The sequence below is a fragment of the Megalopta genalis genome, unplaced genomic scaffold (genome assembly GCF_051020955.1).
Source record: "Megalopta genalis isolate 19385.01 unplaced genomic scaffold, iyMegGena1_principal scaffold0406, whole genome shotgun sequence".
Lineage (NCBI taxonomy): Eukaryota > Metazoa > Arthropoda > Insecta > Hymenoptera > Halictidae > Megalopta > Megalopta genalis.
Window position 1 is genome coordinate 105,001 of NW_027476475.1, and position 23,549 is coordinate 128,549.

A 23,549-nucleotide genomic window follows, 5' to 3' on the forward strand; every position below is an offset into this window, starting at 1 on the left:
GCTGATCTTCTGACCGCCGGAAGCACGAAACCTCTGATCTGGGCAAAATCGGCAAGCCGAGGAAGAACGGACAGGACACATGCTGGACTGGCGAGAAAGCGTGTTCTTCCGCTCGCGCTAGGCATTTCGATTTCTGACACCTCTTGATTTAAAAAATCAGTTTTTTGATAGTTTTCTCTCTCCACTGGGCTATTCATTTTAGCCACAGTTTTCAATTGGTACGATTTGCTTCCAAATCTTACAGATGCATTTTAAAAAATTTTTCCATCGCTCGGACAGAAGAGTCGATTGCTCAGTGAGTACGAGTATACATACAAAGTGCATACGGGTAACCAACCCCGTAGGGCTTGCCACATATGGGCCATTCGGTCAAAGACACCGACCCGTGGCCACGCTGTGTGGAGAAAAGTCCGTAACGTAAACGGCACGAAACAGTCAGGACCGAAGCCCCGAAGGAGCTCTGAGACAGCTTCTCGACCGAGATCGTAGAATTGGCCCAAAACCCGCTCTGCTCCGTCCGCCTCGCACGGACCGTGTATCTCTTATAGATACCGAACGGCCGGCAAGGACGCCGGCGCCGCCGGCCGAATAGCACGCGCGCTTATGAGTGTAAACCGCCGCGGCAACAGACCGCCCGGCCGTGCTGTTGTAACATAGCGCGTGAACGAACGAAAAAAAAATTTATAGTAAACATTAAAATAAATTACATTACCGTAAACTAGACAAAAAATTACACATTTTTTCCCAATATGAAAATTTTCACAAACTTTTCAAAGTCCCATCGCATCGAGTAAACTTTTTTAATAACGCTTCCGCACGATTCTAAATGCTTAATCCATATGTGAAATCGTTCACTGATCACGAATATCGTATTTAAAAAAATTACAAAAATTTATTTTTCAAAATAATCAAAAAAAACCGAAAAATCACAAGAGTAAAGTACCATTATTTTAAACAATATGTCGTTCTAAATGCTTAATCCCTATGTAAAAAAGTTATCTAAGCAAGAATATGTAATTGAAAAAAATTAGAAAAATTTATTTTAGCCGTAAATCGAAAATAATGGGGACACCGGAGCTGTTCGAAGCGCCGAGACGCGCCGCGTACGGCCGAATATTTTCTAAGTCCCAACGTACCGATCAAGAGTAAAGTACCATTTTCCTACATTAGATTTCGTTCTAAATGCTTAATCCCTATGTAAAAACGTTAGTTAAGCAAGAATATCGTATTTTTAAAAAAATCTAATGATAGGATTTCCCAGAAAATTGAAAAAACCGAAAAATGTCAAGAGTAAAGTGCCATTTTCTGACATTAGATTTCGTTCTAAATGCTTAATCCCTATGTAGAAACGTTAGTTAAGCAAGAATATCGTATTTTTAAAAAAATCTAATGATAGGATTTTTCAGAAAATTGAAAAAACCGTAAAATGTCAAGAGTAAAGTGCCCTTATTTTAAACAATGTATCGTTCTAAATGCTTAATCCCTATGTAAAAAAGTTATTTTAGCAGGAATATGTTATTGAAAAAAATTAGAAAAATTTATTTTAGCCGTAAATCGAAAATAATGGGGACACCGGAGCTGTTCGAAGCGCCGAGCGCGCCGCGTACGCCCGAATATTTTCAAAGTCCCAACGTACCGATCAAGAGTAAAGTACCATTTTCCTACATTAGATTTCGTTCTAAATGCTTAATCCCTATGTAAAAACGTTAGTTAAGCAAGAATATCGTATTTTTAAAAAAATCTAATGATAGGATTTCCCAGAAAATTGAAAAAACCGAAAAATGTCAAGAGTAAAGTGCCATTTTCTGACATTAGATTTCGTTCTAAATGCTTAATCCCTATGTAGAAACGTTAGTTAAGCAAGAATATCGTATTTTTAAAAAAATCTAATGATAGGATTTTTCAGAAAATTGAAAAAACCGTAAAATGTCAAGAGTAAAGTGCCCTTATTTTAAACAATGTATCGTTCTAAATGCTTAATCCCTATGTAAAAAAGTTATTTAAGCAGGAATATGTTATTGAAAAAAATTAGAAAAATTTATTTTAGCCGTAAATCGAAAATAATGGATCGAGCGAATCGGTCGATTGCGCCGAGACGCGCTATGATGCAACAGACGAGCGATTGGAACCCCCGAATATTTTCAAAGTCCCAACGTACCGATCAAGAGTAAAGTACCATTTTCCTACATTAGATTTCGTTCTAAATGCTTAATCCCTATGTAAAAACGTTAGTTAAGCAAGAATATCGTATTTTTAAAAAAATCTAATGATAGGATTTTCCAGAAAATTGAAAAAACCGAAAAATGTCAAGAGTAAAGTGCCATTTTCTGACATTAGATTTCGTTCTAAATGCTTAATCCCTATGTAGAAACGTTAGTTAAGCAAGAATATCGTATTTTTAAAAAAATCTAATGATAGGATTTTTCAGAAAATTGAAAAAACCGTAAAATGTCAAGAGTAAAGTGCCCTTATTTTAAACAATGTATCGTTCTAAATGCTTAATCCCTATGTAAAAAAGTTATTTTAGCAGGAATATGTTATTGAAAAAAATTAGAAAAATTTATTTTAGCCGTAAATCGAAAATAATGGGGACACCGGAGCTGTTCGAAGCGCCGAGCGCGCCGCGTACGCCCGAATATTTTCAAAGTCCCAACGTACCGATCAAGAGTAAAGTACCATTTTCCTACATTAGATTTCGTTCTAAATGCTTAATCCCTATGTAAAAACGTTAGTTAAGCAAGAATATCGTATTTTTAAAAAAATCTAATGATAGGATTTTCCAGAAAATTGAAAAAACCGAAAAATGTCAAGAGTAAAGTGCCATTTTCTGACATTAGATTTCGTTCTAAATGCTTAATCCCTATGTAGAAACGTTAGTTAAGCAAGAATATCGTATTTTTAAAAAAATCTAATGATAGGATTTTTCAGAAAATTGAAAAAACCGTAAAATGTCAAGAGTAAAGTGCCCTTATTTTAAACAATGTATCGTTCTAAATGCTTAATCCCTATGTAAAAAAGTTATTTAAGCAGGAATATGTTATTGAAAAAAATTAGAAAAATTTATTTTAGCCGTAAATCGAAAATAATGGATCGAGCGAATCGGTCGATTGCGCCGAGACGCGCTATGATGCAACAGACGAGCGATTGGAACGCCCGAATATTTTCAAAGTCCCAACGTACCGATCAAGAGTAAAGTACCATTTTCCTACATTAGATTTCGTTCTAAATGCTTAATCCCTATGTAAAAACGTTAGTTAAGCAAGAATATCGTATTTTTAAAAAAATCTAATGATAGGATTTTCCAGAAAATTGAAAAAACCGAAAAATGTCAAGAGTAAAGTGCCATTTTCTGACATTAGATTTCGTTCTAAATGCTTAATCCCTATGTAGAAACGTTAGTTAAGCAAGAATATCGTATTTTTAAAAAAATCTAATGATAGGATTTTTCAGAAAATTGAAAAAACCGTAAAATGTCAAGAGTAAAGTGCCCTTATTTTAAACAATGTATCGTTCTAAATGCTTAATCCCTATGTAAAAAAGTTATTTTAGCAGGAATATGTCATTGAAAAAAATTAGAAAAATTTATTTTAGCCGTAAATCGAAAATAATGGGGACACCGGAGCTGTTCGAAGCGCCGAGCGCGCCGCGTACGCCCGAATATTTTCAAAGTCCCAACGTACCGATCAAGAGTAAAGTACCATTTTCCTACATTAGATTTCGTTCTAAATGCTTAATCCCTATGTAAAAACGTTAGTTAAGCAAGAATATCGTATTTTTAAAAAAATCTAATGATAGGATTTTCCAGAAGATTGAAAAAACCGAAAAATGTCAAGAGTAAAGTGCCATTTTCTGACATTAGATTTCGTTCTAAATGCTTAATCCCTATGTAGAAACGTTAGTTAAGCAAGAATATCGTATTTTTAAAAAAATCTAATGATAGGATTTTTCAGAAAATTGAAAAAACCGTAAAATGTCAAGAGTAAAGTGCCCTTATTTTAAACAATGTATCGTTCTAAATGCTTAATCCCTATGTAAAAAAGTTATTTAAGCAGGAATATGTTATTGAAAAAAATTAGAAAAATTTATTTTAGCCGTAAATCGAAAATAATGGATCGAGCGAATCGGTCGATTGCGCCGAGACGCGCTATGATGCAACAGACGAGCGATTGGAACGCCCGAATATTTTCAAAGTCCCAACGTACCGATCAAGAGTAAAGTACCATTTTCCTACATTAGATTTCGTTCTAAATGCTTAATCCCTATGTAAAAACGTTAGTTAAGCAAGATTATCGTATTTTTAAAAAAATCTAATGATAGGATTTCCCAGAAAATTGAAAAAACCGAAAAATGTCAAGAGTAAAGTGCCATTTTCTGACATTAGATTTCGTTCTAAATGCTTAATCCCTATGTAGAAACGTTAGTTAAGCAAGAATATCGTATTTTTAAAAAAATCTAATGATAGGATTTTTCAGAAAATTGAAAAAACCGTAAAATGTCAAGAGTAAAGTGCCCTTATTTTAAACAATGTATCGTTCTAAATGCTTAATCCCTATGTAAAAAAGTTATTTTAGCAGGAATATGTTATTGAAAAAAATTAGAAAAATTTATTTTAGCCGTAAATCGAAAATAATGGGGACACCGGAGCTGTTCGAAGCGCCGAGCGCGCCACGTACGCCCGAATATTTTCAAAGTCCCAACGTACCGATCAAGAGTAAAGTACCATTTTCCTACATTAGATTTCGTTCTAAATGCTTAATCCCTATGTAAAAACGTTAGTTAAGCAAGAATATCGTATTTTTAAAAAAATCTAATGATAGGATTTCCCAGAAAATTGAAAAAACCGAAAAATGTCAAGAGTAAAGTGCCATTTTCTGACATTAGATTTCGTTCTAAATGCTTAATCCCTATGTAGAAACGTTAGTTAAGCAAGAATATCGTATTTTTAAAAAAATCTAATGATAGGATTTTTCAGAAAATTGAAAAAACCGTAAAATGTCAAGAGTAAAGTGCCCTTATTTTAAACAATGTATCGTTCTAAATGCTTAATCCCTATGTAAAAAAGTTATTTTAGCAGGAATATGTTATTGAAAAAAATTAGAAAAATTTATTTTAGCCGTAAATCGAAAATAATGGGGACACCGGAGCTGTTCGAAGCGCCGAGCGCGCCGCGTACGCCCGAATATTTTCAAAGTCCCAACGTACCGATCAAGAGTAAAGTACCATTTTCCTACATTAGATTTCGTTCTAAATGCTTAATCCCTATGTAAAAACGTTAGTTAAGCAAGAATATCGTATTTTTAAAAAAATCTAATGATAGGATTTTCCAGAAAATTGAAAAAACCGAAAAATGTCAAGAGTAAAGTGCCATTTTCTGACATTAGATTTCGTTCTAAATGCTTAATCCCTATGTAGAAACGTTAGTTAAGCAAGAATATCGTATTTTTAAAAAAATCTAATGATAGGATTTTTCAGAAAATTGAAAAAACCGTAAAATGTCAAGAGTAAAGTGCCCTTACTTTAAACAATGTATCGTTCTAAATGCTTAATCCCTATGTAAAAAAGTTATTTAAGCAGGAATATGTTATTGAAAAAAATTAGAAAAATTTATTTTAGCCGTAAATCGAAAATAATGGATCGAGCGAATCGGTCGATTGCGCCGAGACGCGCTATGATGCAACAGACGAGCGATTGGAACGCCCGAATATTTTCAAAGTCCCAACGTACCGATCAAGAGTAAAGTACCATTTTCCTACATTAGATTTCGTTCTAAATGCTTAATCCCTATGTAAAAACGTTAGTTAAGCAAGAATATCGTATTTTTAAAAAAATCTAATGATAGGATTTTCCAGAAAATTGAAAAAACCGAAAAATGTCAAGAGTAAAGTGCCATTTTCTGACATTAGATTTCGTTCTAAATGCTTAATCCCTATGTAGAAACGTTAGTTAAGCAAGAATATCGTATTTTTAAAAAAATCTAATGATAGGATTTTTCAGAAAATTGAAAAAACCGTAAAATGTCAAGAGTAAAGTGCCCTTATTTTAAACAATGTATCGTTCTAAATGCTTAATCCCTATGTAAAAAAGTTATTTTAGCAGGAATATGTCATTGAAAAAAATTAGAAAAATTTATTTTAGCCGTAAATCGAAAATAATGGGGACACCGGAGCTGTTCGAAGCGCCGAGCGCGCCGCGTACGCCCGAATATTTTCAAAGTCCCAACGTACCGATCAAGAGTAAAGTACCATTTTCCTACATTAGATTTCGTTCTAAATGCTTAATCCCTATGTAAAAACGTTAGTTAAGCAAGAATATCGTATTTTTAAAAAAATCTAATGATAGGATTTTCCAGAAAATTGAAAAAACCGAAAAATGTCAAGAGTAAAGTGCCATTTTCTGACATTAGATTTCGTTCTAAATGCTTAATCCCTATGTAGAAACGTTAGTTAAGCAAGAATATCGTATTTTTAAAAAAATCTAATGATAGGATTTTTCAGAAAATTGAAAAAACCGTAAAATGTCAAGAGTAAAGTGCCCTTATTTTAAACAATGTATCGTTCTAAATGCTTAATCCCTATGTAAAAAAGTTATTTAAGCAGGAATATGTTATTGAAAAAAATTAGAAAAATTTATTTTAGCCGTAAATCGAAAATAATGGATCGAGCGAATCGGTCGATTGCGCCGAGACGCGCTATGATGCAACAGACGAGCGATTGGAACGCCCGAATATTTTCAAAGTCCCAACGTACCGATCAAGAGTAAAGTACCATTTTCCTACATTAGATTTCGTTCTAAATGCTTAATCCCTATGTAAAAACGTTAGTTAAGCAAGAATATCGTATTTTTAAAAAAATCTAATGATAGGATTTCCCAGAAAATTGAAAAAACCGAAAAATGTCAAGAGTAAAGTGCCATTTTCTGACATTAGATTTCGTTCTAAATGCTTAATCCCTATGTAGAAACGTTAGTTAAGCAAGAATATCGTATTTTTAAAAAAATCTAATGATAGGATTTTTCAGAAAATTGAAAAAACCGTAAAATGTCAAGAGTAAAGTGCCCTTATTTTAAACAATGTATCGTTCTAAATGCTTAATCCCTATGTAAAAAAGTTATTTTAGCAGGAATATGTTATTGAAAAAAATTAGAAAAATTTATTTTAGCCGTAAATCGAAAATAATGGGGACACCGGAGCTGTTCGAAGCGCCGAGCGCGCCACGTACCCCCCCCGTGTCCGCTACCTTGTCGTGGTGGGGGGGCTTCGTGCCCCAATGATCCTCAAGGCTGTGCCGGCGGGGATTTTATTCCCTGGCAGGTTCTACCTAGCCGGAGTGGCTTGAGGTGAGGGGCCAACTAAAGTCGGACACATACCGTAAACCTGTGGTCATGTTTTACAGGAACGGGGGTCTTGCCTTAACCGGCCGGACCGCGAGGATGACAACCTCTCTAAAAAATCCCTAGCCCCAAGCAGCGTTGCGCGGTGAAGAGGGCGTAGCTGGAGTAAGCGCCAGCTATGGTTGGTGGGTGCACCAATCTTTAGCGGACAACCCCGGGGTACCTGGCGACCCCCCGGGCGTATTAGCCTTCCCCGGGTATGGCGGCTCTACCCGGGGTGACCTCCTTTCCGACCACACTCGTGGGATCAGTGATGGATTCTTTTTCAAAAATAACCGGGGAGGGGGGTAACGAGCGAGAGGGAGAGGCGTGCGAGCCAATTGTGCGCCTAAACAGATGTGTAGAGCCGGTGTCGCGGAGGCATTCTGCCACACGCGGCACCAAGAGGCCTGCGGAGGGCCTTGGCGACTGCGACGGGGGGGAGGAGTCGGACTTCTCCGTCTCCTCCCACCACTCGTCGCAGAGCGTCCCGGGCACCTCCACGAGGAAACGGGGCCGGCCACCGACGACCGGGCAATACGTTGGCCTCCAAGAGGCCAAACGGAGACAGGCTGAGGCTGAGAAAAGCCTCATAGCGGGCATGTTCGACCCGGTTGCCCCGGGACCGAGGCCCGAGAGAACAAGCGACCGGCTTCCGGATGAGGTCGAGGTCGCTGCGGATTTCAGGGGCCGCCCGACGCGTGACGTTGCGGCAGCAGTGATGGAGTGCCTGGGGGATGTGGCCAGAATCTCCAGTGCCGCGACGGGACTGAAGGCCAGCGCGGTGCGGTCCCTCCGGACGGCGGCCCTGAACAGCCGGGTGGGCGTAGCGGAGCTGGCAGTTCGGTCGGCTCCCAGCGCCACCCGGCTGTTAGAGGCCGAAAATGCCTCATTGAGGGAGCAGTTGGCGGAGTTACGGGCGGAGGTCGCCCGACTCCGTCAAGCGGTGGAGGCGGGGCCGGCTGCTGCCGGGATGGCTCCGCCGCTGCCCCCTGGGGGGGGAAAGGGGTTGCTGCCGGTTGTCGGCGCACGGGGGCCCCAGTCCCCTGGGCGAGGAGGGTCCTCGCCCCCACCCGCGGTTGTGCCAGCAGACTTGCTGGCAAAGATCGGCTCCCTCATCGATGCCAAATTGGCATCGTTCAGAAGGGAGTTGGTCCCGCGGGTGCGAGGCCCGCGATCGGCGGCACCCGTGCCGTCCGCCCCACCTCTGCCGATGGACAGGAGGGGGGGAAAGAAGAAGGGTGGCAGTGGGGGAGGGACTGTGGTCGCTAAGGCGGCGCAATTGCAGCCCGCCCCCACTGTTGCGCCGCCCTCCACCACACCTCCAACTGAGGTGTGGTCTAAGGTAGTTGGCCGGAAGGCCAAAAGGGCGGCTGCCGCGGATAAACCCGCGGCAGCTGCCAAGGCTGCTTCGACACAGAGGGCGGCGAGGCGGGTGGCACCGGCTGCCCCCAAAAAGGCTCCCCTGCCGCCGCGTCCGCCCCGCACGGCCGCCGTTACTATAACGGTACCGGCCGGCGGGGCGATGAGTTATGCCGAGGCGATGACCACTGCCAGGTCCAAAATAGACCTGGCAGAAATTGGCATCGCCTCGCTGAAGCCCAGGAGAGCGGTGACGGGGGCCATAATTTTGGAGATCCCCGGAGCCGATGGAGCAGCCAAGGCCACTGCCTTGGCCTCTAAGATGGCTGACGCGCTGGCAGGGACCGGCGTGAAGGTCGCGCGCCCAATTAAAAAGGCCGACCTTAGGGTGCGCGGCCTGGTCGACTCGACCACGCCGGTGGAGGTCGCCGAAGCTGTCGCCCGTGTGGGAGGGTGCGACCGGGGGGATGTGAGGACCGGCGAAATCCGGTCTTCCCCCTCTGGTTTGGGCACCCTCTGGGTCCAGTGCCCTGCCGCGGCCGCACGTAAAGTTGCGGTCGCCGGCAAACTGACGGTGGGCTGGACCCAGGCGACGGTGGAGGCCCTCAGCGCCCGGCCCTTGCAGTGCTACCGCTGCTTTGGCTTAGGCCACACGAGGCAGCGGTGCACTGCGGCCGAGGATCGGTCCGGCTGCTGTTTTGGGTGCGGCAGTCAGGACCACAAGGTGGCTGGCTGCACTGAACAGCCAAAGTGCCCGCTTTGCGCGGGTGCTGGCAAGCCGGCCGGCCACCGCCTCGGCAGCCGGGCGTGCCCTGCCAGCGCGAGACGCGGCAGAGGGAGCAGGGGGAGGAGGACCACGACGGCCAAGGCGGCAGCCGCCGTGGCAGCTACTAATACGAGGGATCCGGCACCCAAGGATGCCACCGTCGCGCCCGCGGGGGCGGTTGGGGCTGATAAAACCCCAGACGCCACCGCTCCCGCGGCGGCGATGGAGATTGAGGTGCCGGAGTAATGGGGCCTACTGGCCCTATTATTCAGGCCAACCTGAACCACTCGGTCAGGGCACAAGACCTTTTTGTGCAATTCCTGGCCGAGTGGGGTGCCGGGTTGGCCGTAGCGGCGGAGCCGTACCGGGTCCCCGACCATCCACATTGGATGGGGGACTTGGACGGCTCCGCCGTTATAATATGGGCAGGTCGGCCGGGGTCCCCGGCGTGCTCCGTTATCGAGCGCGGCCGGGGATACCTGGCCGTTGACTGGGGCGGCACCGTGGTTGTGGCGATCTACGCACCTCCGAGGTGGTCCCTCGTGGAGTTTGAACAGTTTCTGGACGTGGTGGGGAGATGCGTCTCCCGCTGCCAGCCACGTCCGGTGCTGGTCCTGGGGGACTTCAACGCCAAGTCTTCAGCTTGGGGTTCCCCCAGGACGGACCCGAGGGGCCGGGAGGTGCTTGATTGGGCGGCGGGACTCGAGCTCCGTCTCCTAAACACGGGCTCGGTCCATACGTGCGTGCGGTACAACGGGGGGTCCATCGTTGACCTATCATGGGCAACGCCCCCGGCCGTGCGCCGTATTACGGGGTGGAGGGTGGCGGAGGAGGTCGAGACGCTATCCGACCACAGATACATTGTTCTCGGCCTCTCCGCCGCCCCATCGACACCCCGACGTCGCCCCGCTGATGAGGGATCGCCTCAGCCGCGGTGGGCGCTGAAGCGCCTCGACCAGGACGCTCTGATGGCGGCAGCCCACGTCGTGGCCTGGCCGGCAACACCGGCCGGGCCAGTCGACGGGACAAGGGAGGCCCATTGGTTCCGGGGCGCAATGACGTCGATTTGCGACGTCGCCATGCCCCGGGCCAGGGTCTTCCCGAGGAAGGCGGTGTACTGGTGGTCGCGCGCGATAGCGGATTTACGCACAGAGTGCGTCCGCGCGCGACGCCAGTACGCCCGCGCCCGTCGACGACGACGTTCCGACGTGGAGCTGGCTATCCAGCTGTATGGGCGATACAGGGAGAAGGTGGTCGCCCTGCAGCTGGCCATCAGGCAGGCGAAGAGCCAGGCCTGGCGCGACTTTCTCGGGTCTCTGAACCGAGATCCGTGGGGGCGCCCATACAAAATGGCGATGGGACGTTTACGTCCCTGGGCGCCCCCTCTGACGGAAAGCCTGGATCCGGGGATGCTCGGACGGGTCGTGGACGCGCTATTCCCCGTCAGCGGGGAGGCGTCCCGGCCCGTCCCTCAGCTAGAGGGACATGAGTGGTCCCCGGATCTGGAGGTCGCGCCGGAGGAAATGGCCGGGGTAGTCAAATGGCTTCGGGGCAAGAATACTGCCCCGGGGCCGGACGGTATCCCCGGCCGGGTCTGGTTGCTTGCCATGAGCGTCCTGGGCGGGAGGCTCAGAAGCCTCTTCTCCGGGCTCCTGAGGTCCGGGGTGTTCCCGGACCTCTGGAGGAGAAGTCGGATGGTCCTCTTAAGGAAGGATGGGAGGCCTGCGGATTCTCCCTCCGCGTACCGGCCCATTTGCCTCCTGGACGAGGTGGGCAAGATCTTTGAAAAGATCATTGCTGCCCGCCTCGCCAGGCACCTGTCCCGCGTTGGCCCCGATCTGGCGGACTGCCAGTTCGGCTTCCGGGAGGGGCGATCGACGGTCGACGCAATCGACCGTCTAAAGTCCCTCTCGGACAATGCCGTGGCACGGGGCGGGGTGTGCTTGGCGGTGTCGATAGACATCGTCAATGCGTTTAACACCCTGCCCTGGTCCGCCATTAGGGAGGCCCTGGTTGAACACCAGGTGCCTCCCTATCTGAGGCGGGTTATCGGGGCCTACCTGCGGGACAGGTGGGTGGAATACCCGGGCCGGTACGGGACGATACGGAGGGAAGTGGACTGCGGGGTCCCACAGGGGTCCGTTTTAGGACCACTCCTGTGGGACCTGGGATATAACGCAGTCCTGAAGGCCTCCCTGCCCGACGGTGCCACTGTCGTCTGCTATGCGGACGACACGTTAGTGGTCACCGTCGGGGACACCTTCGAGAGGACCATCCGACGAGCGGAGGTTGCGGTGGCAGCCGTCGTCGCGAAGATCCACGATCTGGGGCTGAAGATGGCCCCGGAGAAGGCCGAGGCCGTCTGGTTTGGACGGCCTCGGTCGCGGCCACCGGCCGGATCGTGGATCTGGGTTGGAGGAGCCTGCGTCGAGGTGAAGTCCGAGATCAAGTATCTCGGACTGATCCTCGACAGCCACTGGAGATTCGGGGCGCATTTCGGCCGCCTCGTCCCCCGAGTTGAGAGGGCGGCGGCCTCGCTCGGCCGCCTGTTGCCCAATCTCGGGGGACCGGATAACATGGTGCGTCGCCTATACCTGGGCGTGGTGCGGTCCATGGCCTTGTACGGCGCCCCGATCTGGGGGCCGTCCGCGAGGGCAAGCCGGCGCATCACTTTGTTGTTGCGCCGGCTTCAGAGGCAAATGGCCCTTCGCCTCATACGGGGTTACCGCACCGCGTCTACCGTGGCGGCGCTTGCTCTGGCGGGAGAAATTCCCTTCGAGCTGCAGGCGGCGATGCGCGCCTATGTCTATAGGCGCATATGCATCGCTGGCCGGGCTCGGGGGGACCCGCCGGAGCAGGAGGCGGTCGACGGCTTCGAACTCCAGGCCCGGGGACTAGCGCTCGCCAGATGGCATGCGGAGCTTTGCTCCCATGCCGCCGAGCGCGTCCCCGGGGCTCTCCTGCCACACTTCACCTCGTGGCGGGAGAGGCGGTTTGGCAGGCTCACCTACCGTGCGACGCAGGTGTTCACCGGGCATGGCTGCTTCGGTGTGTACCTGTGTCGCATCGGTCGGGAAGCGACGACGGTGTGCCACCACTGTGGCGCGGAGGAGGACTCGGCGCAGCATACACTGGAGGTATGCCCCGCCTTTTCAGTGCTGCGCCGAGTCCTAAGACGGGAAGTTGGTCGCGACCTCGCTCTCTCCAGCTTAGTTGGGGCCATGCTGGAGAGCCCAAGAAAATGGGCGGCAGCCATCACCTTCTGCGAAGAGGTGATGCTGCAGAAGGAGGCTGCCGAGCGGGGTCGCCGTGAGCGGGGGGTGCGGCGTGTGCGCCCACGCCTAGAGCCCCCCCCGAGCAGATGAGAATAGGCGGGCGGCGGGTGTACCAGATTACTGGTTTAATTGCCCGCCGCCCGCCACCCCCCACCAACTGAAGCTGTCCTCCCCATATTGGGAGGACGAGGCGGTGTGGGGTGCGGTCCCCCGCACCGCCGAAGCAAGGTGATTCATGGGGGGAGTATAAATCTCCCCCCCGGGACGCGGCCGGCCACCGCCATTCCATCCTGGTGGCCGGCCAGGCGAGGGGGAGCCGCGGTTGTGTTCTGTAAGAGTTCCCGTGGCTCCCCCGCTACTCGCCAGCGCCCTAGGCCGCCGTGGGGGTTTTAGCGGGTCAAAACCCGCACTACCCCCGCCCCGCCCCTTGGGCGGGACGGGGGTGTCTGACCAGCAGATTTCCCCCACGTTAAACAAAAAAAAAAAAAAAAAGCGCGCCACGTACGCCCGAATATTTTCAAAGTCCCAACGTACCGATCAAGAGTAAAGTACCATTTTCCTACATTAGATTTCGTTCTAAATGCTTAATCCCTATGTAAAAACGTTAGTTAAGCAAGAATATCGTATTTTTAAAAAAATCTAATGATAGGATTTCCCAGAAAATTGAAAAAACCGAAAAATGTCAAGAGTAAAGTGCCATTTTCTGACATTAGATTTCGTTCTAAATGCTTAATCCCTATGTAGAAACGTTAGTTAAGCAAGAATATCGTATTTTTAAAAAAATCTAATGATAGGATTTTTCAGAAAATTGAAAAAACCGTAAAATGTCAAGAGTAAAGTGCCCTTATTTTAAACAATGTATCGTTCTAAATGCTTAATCCCTATGTAAAAAAGTTATTTTAGCAGGAATATGTTATTGAAAAAAATTAGAAAAATTTATTTTAGCCGTAAATCGAAAATAATGGGGACACCGGAGCTGTTCGAAGCGCCGAGCGCGCCGCGTACGCCCGAATATTTTCAAAGTCCCAACGTACCGATCAAGAGTAAAGTACCATTTTCCTACATTAGATTTCGTTCTAAATGCTTAATCCCTATGTAAAAACGTTAGTTAAGCAAGAATATCGTATTTTTAAAAAAATCTAATGATAGGATTTTCCAGAAAATTGAAAAAACCGAAAAATGTCAAGAGTAAAGTGCCATTTTCTGACATTAGATTTCGTTCTAAATGCTTAATCCCTATGTAGAAACGTTAGTTAAGCAAGAATATCGTATTTTTAAAAAAATCTAATGATAGGATTTTTCAGAAAATTGAAAAAACCGTAAAATGTCAAGAGTAAAGTGCCCTTACTTTAAACAATGTATCGTTCTAAATGCTTAATCCCTATGTAAAAAAGTTATTTAAGCAGGAATATGTTATTGAAAAAAATTAGAAAAATTTATTTTAGCCGTAAATCGAAAATAATGGATCGAGCGAATCGGTCGATTGCGCCGAGACGCGCTATGATGCAACAGACGAGCGATTGGAACGCCCGAATATTTTCAAAGTCCCAACGTACCGATCAAGAGTAAGGTACCATTTTCCTACATTAGATTTCGTTCTAAATGCTTAATCCCTATGTAAAAACGTTAGTTAAGCAAGAATATCGTATTTTTAAAAAAATCTAATGATAGGATTTTCCAGAAAATTGAAAAAACCGAAAAATGTCAAGAGTAAAGTGCCATTTTCTGACATTAGATTTCGTTCTAAATGCTTAATCCCTATGTAGAAACGTTAGTTAAGCAAGAATATCGTATTTTTAAAAAAATCTAATGATAGGATTTTTCAGAAAATTGAAAAAACCGTAAAATGTCAAGAGTAAAGTGCCCTTATTTTAAACAATGTATCGTTCTAAATGCTTAATCCCTATGTAAAAAAGTTATTTTAGCAGGAATATGTTATTGAAAAAAATTAGAAAAATTTATTTTAGCCGTAAATCGAAAATAATGGGGATACCGGAGCTGTTCGAAGCGCCGAGCGCGCCGCGTACGCCCGAATATTTTCAAAGTCCCAACGTACCGATCAAGAGTAAAGTACCATTTTCCTACATTAGATTTCGTTCTAAATGCTTAATCCCTATGTAAAAACGTTAGTTAAGCAAGAATATCGTATTTTTAAAAAAATCTAATGATAGGATTTTCCAGAAAATTGAAAAAACCGAAAAATGTCAAGAGTAAAGTGCCATTTTCTGACATTAGATTTCGTTCTAAATGCTTAATCCCTATGTAGAAACGTTAGTTAAGCAAGAATATCGTATTTTTAAAAAAATCTAATGATAGGATTTTTCAGAAAATTGAAAAAACCGTAAAATGTCAAGAGTAAAGTGCCCTTATTTTAAACAATGTATCGTTCTAAATGCTTAATCCCTATGTAAAAAAGTTATTTAAGCAGGAATATGTTATTGAAAAAAATTAGAAAAATTTATTTTAGCCGTAAATCGAAAATAATGGATCGAGCGAATCGGTCGATTGCGCCGAGACGCGCTATGATGCAACAGACGAGCGATTGGAACGCCCGAATATTTTCAAAGTCCCAACGTACCGATCAAGAGTAAAGTACCATTTTCCTACATTAGATTTCGTTCTAAATGCTTAATCCCTATGTAAAAACGTTAGTTAAGCAAGAATATCGTATTTTTAAAAAAATCTAATGATAGGATTTTCCAGAAAATTGAAAAAACCGAAAAATGTCAAGAGTAAAGTGCCATTTTCTGACATTAGATTTCGTTCTAAATGCTTAATCCCTATGTAGAAACGTTAGTTAAGCAAGAATATCGTATTTTTAAAAAAATCTAATGATAGGATTTTTCAGAAAATTGAAAAAACCGTAAAATGTCAAGAGTAAAGTGCCCTTATTTTAAACAATGTATCGTTCTAAATGCTTAATCCCTATGTAAAAAAGTTATTTTAGCAGGAATATGTCATTGAAAAAAATTAGAAAAATTTATTTTAGCCGTAAATCGAAAATAATGGGGACACCGGAGCTGTTCGAAGCGCCGAGCGCGCCGCGTACGCCCGAATATTTTCAAAGTCCCAACGTACCGATCAAGAGTAAAGTACCATTTTCCTACATTAGATTTCGTTCTAAATGCTTAATCCCTATGTAAAAACGTTAGTTAAGCAAGAATATCGTATTTTTAAAAAAATCTAATGATAGGATTTTCCAGAAAATTGAAAAAACCGAAAAATGTCAAGAGTAAAGTGCCATTTTCTGACATTAGATTTCGTTCTAAATGCTTAATCCCTATGTAGAAACGTTAGTTAAGCAAGAATATCGTATTTTTAAAAAAATCTAATGATAGGATTTTTCAGAAAATTGAAAAAACCGTAAAATGTCAAGAGTAAAGTGCCCTTATTTTAAACAATGTATCGTTCTAAATGCTTAATCCCTATGTAAAAAAGTTATTTAAGCAGGAATATGTTATTGAAAAAAATTAGAAAAATTTATTTTAGCCGTAAATCGAAAATAATGGATCGAGCGAATCGGTCGATTGCGCCGAGACGCGCTATGATGCAACAGACGAGCGATTGGAACGCCCGAATATTTTCAAAGTCCCAACGTACCGATCAAGAGTAAAGTACCATTTTCCTACATTAGATTTCGTTCTAAATGCTTAATCCCTATGTAAAAACGTTAGTTAAGCAAGAATATCGTATTTTTAAAAAAATCTAATGATAGGATTTCCCAGAAAATTGAAAAAACCGAAAAATGTCAAGAGTAAAGTGCCATTTTCTGACATTAGATTTCGTTCTAAATGCTTAATCCCTATGTAGAAACGTTAGTTAAGCAAGAATATCGTATTTTTAAAAAAATCTAATGATAGGATTTTTCAGAAAATTGAAAAAACCGTAAAATGTCAAGAGTAAAGTGCCCTTATTTTAAACAATGTATCGTTCTAAATGCTTAATCCCTATGTAAAAAAGTTATTTTAGCAGGAATATGTTATTGAAAAAAATTAGAAAAATTTATTTTAGCCGTAAATCGAAAATAATGGATCGAGCGAATCGGTCGATTGCGCCGAGACGCGCTATGATGCAACAGACGAGCGATTGGAACGCCCGAATATTTTCAAAGTCCCAACGTACCGATCAAGAGTAAAGTACCATTTTCCTACATTAGATTTCGTTCTAAATGCTTAATCCCTATGTAAAAACGTTAGTTAAGCAAGAATATCGTATTTTTAAAAAAATCTAATGATAGGATTTTCCAGAAAATTGAAAAAACCGAAAAATGTCAAGAGTAAAGTGCCATTTTCTGACATTAGATTTCGTTCTAAATGCTTAATCCCTATGTAGAAACGTTAGTTAAGCAAGAATATCGTATTTTTAAAAAAATCTAATGATAGGATTTTTCAGAAAATTGAAAAAACCGTAAAATGTCAAGAGTAAAGTGCCCTTACTTTAAACAATGTATCGTTCTAAATGCTTAATCCCTATGTAAAAAAGTTATTTAAGCAGGAATATGTTATTGAAAAAAATTAGAAAAATTTATTTTAGCCGTAAATCGAAAATAATGGATCGAGCGAATCGGTCGATTGCGCCGAGACGCGCTATGATGCAACAGACGAGCGATTGGAACGCCCGAATATTTTCAAAGTCCCAACGTACCGATCAAGAGTAAAGTACCATTTTCCTACATTAGATTTCGTTCTAAATGCTTAATCCCTATGTAAAAACGTTAGTTAAGCAAGAATATCGTATTTTTAAAAAAATCTAATGATAGGATTTTCCAGAAAATTGAAAAAACCGAAAAATGTCAAGAGTAAAGTGCCATTTTCTGACATTAGATTTCGTTCTAAATGCTTAATCCCTATGTAGAAACGTTAGTTAAGCAAGAATATCGTATTTTTAAAAAAATCTAATGATAGGATTTTTCAGAAAATTGAAAAAACCGTAAAATGTCAAGAGTAAAGTGCCCTTATTTTAAACAATGTATCGTTCTAAATGCTTAATCCCTATGTAAAAAAGTTATTTAAGCAGGAATATGTTATTGAAAAAAATTAGAAAAATTTATTTTAGCCGTAAATCGAAAATAATGGATCGAGCGAATCGGTCGATTGCGCCGAGACGCGCTATGATGCAACAGACGAGCGATTGGAACGCCCGAATATTTTCAAAGTCCCAACGTACCGATCAAGAGTAAAGTACCATTTTCCTACATTAGATTTCGTTCTAAATGCTTAATCCCTATGTAAAAACGTTAGTTAAGCAAGAATATCGTATTTTTAAAAAAATCTAATGATAGGATTTTCCAGAAAATTGAAAAAACCGAAAAATGTCAAGAGTAAAGTGCCATTTTCTGACATTAGATTTCGTTCTAAATGCTTAATCCCTATGTAGAAACGTTAGTTAAGCAAGAATATCGTATTTTTAAAAAAATCTAATGATAGGATTTTTCAGAAAATTGAAAAAACCGTAAAATGTCAAGAGTAAAGTGCCCTTATTTTAAACAATGTATCGTTCTAAATGCTTAATCCCTATGTAAAAAAGTTATTTTAGCAGGAATATGTCATTGAAAAAAATTAGAAAAATTTATTTTAGCCGTAAATCGAAAATAATGGGGACACCGGAGCTGTTCGAAGCGCCGAGCGCGCCGCGTACGCCCGAATATTTTCAAAGTCCCAACGTACCGATCAAGAGTAAAGTACCATTTTCCTACATTAGATTTCGTTCTAAATGCTTAATCCCTATGTAAAAACGTTAGTTAAGCAAGAATATCGTATTTTTAAAAAAATCTAATGATAGGATTTTCCAGAAAATTGAAAAAACCGAAAAATGTCAAGAGTAAAGTGCCATTTTCTGACATTAGATTTCGTTCTAAATGCTTAATCCCTATGTAGAAACGTTAGTTAAGCAAGAATATCGTATTTTTAAAAAAATCTAATGATAGGATTTTTCAGAAAATTGAAAAAACCGTAAAATGTCAAGAGTAAAGTGCCCTTATTTTAAACAATGTATCGTTCTAAATGCTTAATCCCTATGTAAAAAAGTTATTTAAGCAGGAATATGTTATTGAAAAAAATTAGAAAAATTTATTTTAGCCGTAAATCGAAAATAATGGATCGAGCGAATCGGTCGATTGCGCCGAGACGCGCTATGATGCAACAGACGAGCGATTGGAACGCCCGAATATTTTCAAAGTCCCAACGTACCGATCAAGAGTAAAGTACCATTTTCCTACATTAGATTTCGTTCTAAATGCTTAATCCCTATGTAAAAACGTTAGTTAAGCAAGAATATCGTATTTTTAAAAAAATCTAATGATAGGATTTCCCAGAAAATTGAAAAAACCGAAAAATGTCAAGAGTAAAGTGCCATTTTCTGACATTAGATTTCGTTCTAAATGCTTAATCCCTATGTAGAAACGTTAGTTAAGCAAGAATATCGTATTTTTAAAAAAATCTAATGATAGGATTTTTCAGAAAATTGAAAAAACCGTAAAATGTCAAGAGTAAAGTGCCCTTATTTTAAACAATGTATCGTTCTAAATGCTTAATCCCTATGTAAAAAAGTTATTTTAGCAGGAATATGTTATTGAAAAAAATTAGAAAAATTTATTTTAGCCGTAAATCGAAAATAATGGATCGAGCGAATCGGTCGATTGCGCCGAGACGCGCTATGATGCAACAGACGAGCGATTGGAACGCCCGAATATTTTCAAAGTCCCAACGTACCGATCAAGAGTAAAGTACCATTTTCCTACATTAGATTTCGTTCTAAATGCTTAATCCCTATGTAAAAACGTTAGTTAAGCAAGAATATCGTATTTTTAAAAAAATCTAATGATAGGATTTTCCAGAAAATTGAAAAAACCGAAAAATGTCAAGAGTAAAGTGCCATTTTCTGACATTAGATTTCGTTCTAAATGCTTAATCCCTATGTAGAAACGTTAGTTAAGCAAGAATATCGTATTTTTAAAAAAATCTAATGATAGGATTTTTCAGAAAATTGAAAAAACCGTAAAATGTCAAGAGTAAAGTGCCCTTATTTTAAACAATGTATCGTTCTAAATGCTTAATCCCTATGTAAAAAAGTTATTTAAGCAGGAATATGTTATTGAAAAAAATTAGAAAAATTTATTTTAGCCGTAAATCGAAAATAATGGATCGAGCGAATCGGTCGATTGCGCCGAGACGCGCTATGATGCAACAGACGAGCGATTGGAACGCCCGAATATTTTCAAAGTCCCAACGTACCGATCAAGAGTAAAGTACCATTTTCCTACATTAGATTTCGTTCTAAATGCTTAATCCCTATGTAAAAACGTTAGTTAAGCAAGAATATCGTATTTTTAAAAAAATCTAATGATAGGATTTCCCAGAAAATTGAAAAAACCGAAAAATGTCAAGAGTAAAGTGCCATTTTCTGACATTAGATTTCGTTCTAAATGCTTAATCCCTATGTAGAAACGTTAGTTAAGCAAGAATATCGTATTTTTAAAAAAATCTAATGATAGGATTTTTCAGAAAATTGAAAAAACCGTAAAATGTCAAGAGTAAAGTGCCCTTATTTTAAACAATGTATCGTTCTAAATGCTTAATCCCTATGTAAAAAAGTTATTTTAGCAGGAATATGTTATTGAAAAAAATTAGAAAAATTTATTTTAGCCGTAAATCGAAAATAATGGGGACACCGGAGCTGTTCGAAGCGCCGAGCGCGCCACGTACGCCCGAATATTTTCAAAGTCCCAACGTACCGATCAAGAGTAAAGTACCATTTTCCTACATTAGATTTCGTTCTAAATGCTTAATCCCTATGTAAAAACGTTAGTTAAGCAAGAATATCGTATTTTTAAAAAAATCTAATGATAGGATTTCCCAGAAAATTGAAAAAACCGAAAAATGTCAAGAGTAAAGTGCCATTTTCTGACATTAGATTTCGTTCTAAATGCTTAATCCCTATGTAGAAACGTTAGTTAAGCAAGAATATCGTATTTTTAAAAAAATCTAATGATAGGATTTTTCAGAAAATTGAAAAAACCGTAAAATGTCAAGAGTAAAGTGCCCTTATTTTAAACAATGTATCGTTCTAAATGCTTAATCCCTATGTAAAAAAGTTATTTTAGCAGGAATATGTTATTGAAAAAAATTAGAAAAATTTATTTTAGCCGTAAATCGAAAATAATGGGGACACCGGAGCTGTTCGAAGCGCCGAGCGCGCCGCGTACGCCCGAATATTTTCAAAGTCCCAACGTACCGATCAAGAGTAAAGTACCATTTTCCTACATTAGATTTCGTTCTAAATGCTTAATCCCTATGTAAAAACGTTAGTTAAGCAAGAATATCGTATTTTTAAAAAAATCTAATGATAGGATTTTCCAGAAAATTGAAAAAACCGAAAAATGTCAAGAGTAAAGTGCCATTTTCTGACATTAGATTTCGTTCTAAATGCTTAATCCCTATGTAGAAACGTTAGTTAAGCAAGAATATCGTATTTTTAAAAAAATCTAATGATAGGATTTTTCAGAAAATTGAAAAAACCGTAAAATGTCAAGAGTAAAGTGCCCTTACTTTAAACAATGTATCGTTCTAAATGCTTAATCCCTATGTAAAAAAGTTATTTAAGCAGGAATATGTTATTGAAAAAAATTAGAAAAATTTATTTTAGCCGTAAATCGAAAATAATGGATCGAGCGAATCGGTCGATTGCGCCGAGACGCGCTATGATGCTACAGACGAGCGATTGGAACGCCCGAATATTTTCAAAGTCCCAACGTACCGATCAAGAGTAAAGTACCATTTTCCTACATTAGATTTCGTTCTAAATGCTTAATCCCTATGTAAAAACGTTAGTTAAGCAAGAATATCGTATTTTTAAAAAAATCTAATGATAGGATTTTCCAGAAAATTGAAAAAACCGAAAAATGTCAAGAGTAAAGTGCCATTTTCTGACATTAGATTTCGTTCTAAATGCTTAATCCCTATGTAGAAACGTTAGTTAAGCAAGAATATCGTATTTTTAAAAAAATCTAATGATAGGATTTTTCAGAAAATTGAAAAAACCGTAAAATGTCAAGAGTAAAGTGCCCTTATTTTAAACAATGTATCGTTCTAAATGCTTAATCCCTATGTAAAAAAGTTATTTTAGCAGGAATATGTTATTGAAAAAAATTAGAAAAATTTATTTTAGCCGTAAATCGAAAATAATGGATCGAGCGAATCGGTCGATTGCGCCGAGACGCGCTATGATGCAACAGACGAGCGATTGGAACGCCCGAATATTTTCAAAGTCCCAACGTACCGATCAAGAGTAAAGTACCATTTTCCTACATTAGATTTCGTTCTAAATGCTTAATCCCTATGTAAAAACGTTAGTTAAGCAAGAATATCGTATTTTTAAAAAAATCTAATGATAGGATTTCCCAGAAAATTGAAAAAACCGAAAAATGTCAAGAGTAAAGTGCCATTTTCTGACATTAGATTTCGTTCTAAATGCTTAATCCCTATGTAGAAACGTTAGTTAAGCAAGAATATCGTATTTTTAAAAAAATCTAATGATAGGATTTTTCAGAAAATTGAAAAAACCGTAAAATGTCAAGAGTAAAGTGCCCTTATTTTAAACAATGTATCGTTCTAAATGCTTAATCCCTATGTAAAAAAGTTATTTTAGCAGGAATATGTTATTGAAAAAAATTAGAAAAATTTATTTTAGCCGTAAATCGAAAATAATGGATCGAGCGAATCGGTCGATTGCGCCGAGACGCGCTATGATGCAACAGACGAGCGATTGGAACGCCCGAATATTTTCAAAGTCCCAACGTACCGATCAAGAGTAAAGTACCATTTTCCTACATTAGATTTCGTTCTAAATGCTTAATCCCTATGTAAAAACGTTAGTTAAGCAAGAATATCGTATTTTTAAAAAAATCTAATGATAGGATTTTCCAGAAAATTGAAAAAACCGAAAAATGTCAAGAGTAAAGTGCCATTTTCTGACATTAGATTTCGTTCTAAATGCTTAATCCCTATGTAGAAACGTTAGTTAAGCAAGAATATCGTATTTTTAAAAAAATCTAATGATAGGATTTTTCAGAAAATTGAAAAAACCGTAAAATGTCAAGAGTAAAGTGCCCTTATTTTAAACAATGTATCGTTCTAAATGCTTAATCCCTATGTAAAAAAGTTATTTTAGCAGGAATATGTTATTGAAAAAAATTAGAAAAATTTATTTTAGCCGTAAATCGAAAATAATGGGGACACCGGAGCTGTTCGAAGCGCCGAGCGCGCCACGTACGCCCGAATATTTTCAAAGTCCCAACGTACCGATCAAGAGTAAAGTACCATTTTCCTACATTAGATTTCGTTCTAAATGCTTAATCCCTATGTAAAAACGTTAGTTAAGCAAGAATATCGTATTTTTAAAAAAATCTAATGATAGGATTTCCCAGAAAATTGAAAAAACCGAAAAATGTCAAGAGTAAAGTGCCATTTTCTGACATTAGATTTCGTTCTAAATGCTTAATCCCTATGTAGAAACGTTAGTTAAGCAAGAATATCGTATTTTTAAAAAAATCTAATGATAGGATTTTCCAGAAAATTGAAAAAACCGAAAAATGTCAAGAGTAAAGTGCCATTTTCTGACATTAGATTTCGTTCTAAATGCTTAATCCCTATGTAGAAACGTTAGTTAAGCAAGAATATCGTATTTTTAAAAAAATCTAATGATAGGATTTTTCAGAAAATTGAAAAAACCGTAAAATGTCAAGAGTAAAGTGCCCTTATTTTAAACAATGTATCGTTCTA